The sequence below is a fragment of the Eumetopias jubatus genome, unplaced genomic scaffold (assembly GCF_037043125.1).
Source record: "Eumetopias jubatus isolate StellerSeaLion01/CBP00866 unplaced genomic scaffold, mEumJub1_p1.0 scaffold_10, whole genome shotgun sequence".
NCBI classification, from domain to species: domain Eukaryota; kingdom Metazoa; phylum Chordata; class Mammalia; order Carnivora; family Otariidae; genus Eumetopias; species Eumetopias jubatus.
The window spans coordinates 9,693,794-9,698,676 of record NW_028274816.1 but is presented as its reverse complement, the minus strand read 5'-3'; the positions used below and the strand labels follow the sequence as shown (position 1 = coordinate 9,698,676).

At 39.9% G+C, this 4,883-nt stretch overlaps 1 long non-coding RNA gene across 1 annotated transcript; it reads left to right on the top strand.

Annotated features, from left to right (window-relative positions):
- The first annotated feature begins 804 nt into the window (after window positions 1-804).
- LOC114200926 (uncharacterized) lies at window positions 805-2,660 on the top strand. Its single transcript, XR_003607546.2, has 2 exons — window positions 805-1,274; window positions 2,302-2,660. It is a non-coding gene; the product is annotated as an uncharacterized LOC114200926 (long non-coding RNA).
- Window positions 2,661-4,883: the final 2,223 nt, after the last annotated feature.

The following is a 4,883-nucleotide window of genomic DNA, read 5'->3' as shown; positions in this document are numbered from 1 at the left end:
GTGGAAAAGTTGGAACCCTCATACATTGCTAGTAGAAATGTGAAATGGTGCAGCCATTTTGGAAAATAGTTCTTCGAAAAGTTACACAGTTTAATTAGACGACCCAGCAACCCCCCAAAATGAAAACACGTTCACACAAAAACTTGCACACAAATGATCATGGCGGTGTTATTCATCATAGCCCCCAAATGGAAACAAACCAAATGTTCATTAACTGATGGATGGATATTCAAAAATTGTTTATCCACACACTGGAATATTATTCAGCCATAGAAAATGTTAGGTCCTGATACATTCTACAACATAGCTAGACCCCAAAAACATGCAGGGTGATCAAAGCCAAATACAAAAGACTACATGTTGTAGGATTCTATTTATGTAAAATGTCCAGAATAAGCAAGTCTACAGAGACAGAAAGTAGATTAGTGGTTGCTGAGGGCTGGGTTGGGGGGAAGAAGATGAAGAATGGAGGGTGATTGCTAATAGTACTTTTGGGGGGGTGATGAAAATATTTTAAAATTAGTTTGCGGTGATGGCTCCACATCAACACTAAAGTGTGAATTCTATGGTAAGAGAATACTATCTCAATAAAGCTGTTCAAAAAAGTGATGCCTAGCCAGCAACTTCCAACTTTGTTATAGTATTATATACATTAAACCCATATATATGGGCTGTGTGTGTATATATTCATTTACACACGCATATGAACACATGTAGAGACAAAAAGAACAGATATATTTTATTATTTTAAAAAAGATTTTATTTATTTATTTGACAGAGACAGAGAGCACAAGCAGGGCGAGCAGGAGTGGGAGAAGCAGGCTCCCCGCTGAGCAGAGAGCCCGATGCGGGGCTCGATCCCAGGACCCCGGGATCATGACCTGAGCCGAAGGCAGACGCTTAACCGACTGAGCCACCCAGGCGCCCCAGGAACAGATATATTTTAATTACTTAGTTAAGCAGCGAATAATTTTTTTAAGTCTGAAGACTGCTGATAGTGGCACTGTTATTTCTCATATTGTGCTTGCCAGTTTTGTGACTTTGGTATAATTTACATGCCTTTAAATACTTACACCATATATGTGTACAAGGCTGGGTGCAGTGTCAGTTATGGAAGGGATGACTATCCCCATATAAATAATAAATTCTTAATAATAAATGTGTCATATAATAAATATGAAAAAATGTGTGTATAAAATATCTTCTCGCTCATCTTTATTGACATTCACTTACAGGTTGAGGCACTAAAGAAAATGTTTTCTCACAGACCAATGGTAAGTACTTCTAAATGTTATGGTATGCTTTTTTAACCTTTCACACATTTTATGTTGATTTAAATTTAAATTTTCATTTAAACGTTTTATGCCCCTTTATAGAATATAACATAATTTCCATCTTTCTGCAATAACAATAGTAGCTTGAAGAGCTCAGACACTTTTCCAGTCCAGGAAAAGAATTTGAAAGGAACTTTAGTTGGTTCAGCAGGGAGCAAAAACTAACTTCATATTATCCTCTGGGAGTTGTGAAATCTTCTTAGCTCAGTGAAGAACAGAGGTTCTTTTTAGGACAGGAGTAAAGGACATCACTAGAAAGCTCTTTAACCTTCTTTTTCAGGCTCTTGTTCAAGCAAATAGAAAAGAAGGCTAGGTAAGCTTTCAGCTGTAGCTTAAAGCACCTCAAAGATCATTTGAAAGCGTGTTTAGCACTGTTTTCAGATCTGGAGGCTGCTGCTAATAACAATATCCAAAGGATATACTTTTCAGGCTCCCACTCTTAGGCCTATTTAATCAGGGACGGATCTTAGAGCCTCTAAGTTTGATCTAGTTTATCTCCTGCATTTAGCCAGGAATATACTTCAAAGCACGATCGTGCCTGATGGTTCAAATCTTCCATGGTTCTGCTTTTACAAACAGTTGCTTGTCCTAATCTTAAAAGGTCTTCAGGAAAAAAGAGGTTTTGCTGTTTTCCATGATTTCCATCCTTGCTCATCCTTGAGCATCTCCTTCCCTCTTTGTGAGTCTGCTTCTCTTTGGGTAAGGCAAGCGCTTCTGGAGAAGTTACTTCTAAATCAAGTTTGGAGGGATCAAAGGCGTGCAATGCAGCTGCTACTTGAAAAATGAGTTCATTCAACAAATATTCAAAGAGTATCCGTGAAGTGTCAGGTCCAAGTGCTGGGTGCTGGGAAGACAATGAACAAGACAGACGCAGTCCTCTGGCCTCGTGGCCAATCATTTTGTGATGTAAATACCCACTAATTAATTATTTTTACTAACTTTGGTAATACTTAACCTTCATTTACAGGTACTGTAATTGTTGTGCTTAAGAAACCACGTGGATCTCTACCACATAACTGAAGAACTGATGGAAACCGGAGACATGAAGATGTCTAATCAACTGGCTTGTTTTATAGGCATTAGGGGCATCTTATTTCAAGAAGAAACCCATCCTGATGCAATTTAAATCCATCTTGTCTTGTTTAAGCTTCAAAAAAGAGAAAACTGTACCAGGTTTCCTCTGAATATTTCTTGACTTGTTTTTCTCCATCTGTATTCAGTCACCATCTTTCCATGATCCCACTGGCTGTGTTTCATGCTACTTACGGCATGGGAAGAGCTTATAAAACTCATATTGTTAGAAATAAAAGAAATCCTTTAACAATTGCCATAGTCTTTTTTTTTTTTAATAATTGGGTAAGCTTTGGGGCACCTGGGTGGCTCAGATGGTTAAGCATCTGCCTTCGACTCAGGTCATGATCTCTGGGTCCTGGGATCAAGCCCCACGTCGGGCTCCCTGCTTAGCTGGGAGCCTGCTTCTCCCTCTCCCTCTGTTTGCTGCTCCCCCTGCTTGTGTGTTCTCTCTCTCTCTCAAATGAATAAATAAACTCTTTTAAAAAAAATAATTGGGTAAGTTTTTCCTTGTCTCATAAGAATTTAAGAAGGGCTATCTTTCCCATTAAGATAGCCTTTTAAAGCACTCCTATTTTATCAAAGCATCATTATGATCTCTTCTGCAAAAGCATTTGGAAATTATTGAAATTCTTGGACGTTTTGGTTGAGGATATATATTAATCATAGTTGTTTTCTTTGCATTGAACCCCATGGTTTGTTTTACAGAGGATAAGTAACAACATGTCAACCAGGAAAATTAATTCCAGGTTATATGATTGAAAAGATAATTTAAATTAAATAGCAGAGAGACCTCAGAAAGTTTTGCTAAAAATAAGTGTTGGGGTTCCTGGCTGGCTCATTCGGTGAAACATGTGACTCTTGATCTTGGGGTCGTGAGTTTGAGCCCCATGATGGGTGTAGAGATTACTAAAATAAAAAAATAAATAAATAAATAAATAAGCTTTAAAAATAAATCGGTGTAGCTCTTTTCTCTGGTTGCCATTAGGTGTTAAGTAGTTAGTGAGCTTGCACAATTTAGGTAGAAGTCTTGTGTGAAAATGAGGAAGGGAGCTGGGTCTGTGTTTCTTAAAACAAGAAAGTCATAGAAATATCTAGGTCTCCTACAGGCACATAGTTGATTTCTCCAGCCTTACATATAACTGACAAACATTCTGCCTTCCAGAAAGTTTGGTTGGGTAGAGACCCCAAAAATACTGTCACAGAACCGAATGCATTCTGAAATGAGGCAAGTTCTGCACACTGACAGGCTGCCTTCAGTTGATGGTTAGCAACAAGATAAAGACTAAAGAATTAGGCCAAATCCTCTGGATATCAAATGTATAATTGAATTTTTCCCTTTTCATAGCTTATCTCAGTGTCATGTAGGACTGCCGAATTTTTTCTCATAGTCAGCAATTTTTGGCTAATACCGCGGAGCCCTCTTTGTCCAGTGCAGGGTACCCTGGCTCCCGAAGGATACTTCTCTTTGTGTTTCCTTGGCAGAGTGTGTCCTATTTGGCAAGAACATACTGGGTGATCTGTGTGAACCCTACGAAATGTCAGGCTGGCTCACTATCTGCCACTCGTCTTTCTAGATAAACGAAAGTGCCTGCAGTCTTTTCTGTTCCTCAGACACACCACCCTCCTCGTCTCAGGACCTTTTTACCTTCTATTTCCTCTGCCTGATCACTGGCTCCCCTTAGGTCTTGCAAAAATGGCTTCTCAGAGAGGCCTTCCTTGACCCCCTAGTCACAGTCGGCTTCCTTCTTAATACTCACCGCAGTCCTGTTGGTGTGTTTATTGTCTCCGCCCACTAGAAAGCAAGCATCTGTTGGTAGAGACAGGCTGTCTTGTTCCTGGAAGTATTCTCAGCACCTAGAACACAGGTGCTCAGTAAATGTGTATTTTATCCTGAATGAACTGTTCACCCAACATACCTGTAATGTGCTGGCAGAATAAATTGCTGTCACTGGGGATTATCCCATCTGGGTTTGAACAAGACACGGGAAGCCTCTATCAGAGATTCTCAAACCTTACTGCATATTAGAATCACCTGGGAGGAGCACCTGGGTGGCTCAGTCAGTGAAGCATCTGCTTTCAGCTCAGGTCATGATCTCAGGGCCCTGGGATTGAGTCCTCAGGGATTCTGCTTCTCCCTCTCCCTCTGCTCCTCCTCCCTGCTTGTGGCTCTCTCTCTCTCTCAGATAAATAAATACAATCTAAAAAAAAAAAAAAAAAGAATCACCTGGGAAACTTAAAAATTACCTTTGCTTAGATCTTGCCCTGACCGACGGGTGATGAGTCTCAGGTATTAGTATGTTTGAAAAGCTCTTTGTATAATTGCTTGTGTAGCCAAGGTAGCAAAGTACTGCTCTAAGTGACATGGAACTGAATGATTACCTGACTACCAAGTTCTTATCCTCTAGGTGAGTCCTTCTTGTGTCACCTCTGTCTAGGGCAACCCAAAGTGTTCTTCAGACTACTCTTGTGGCTTCT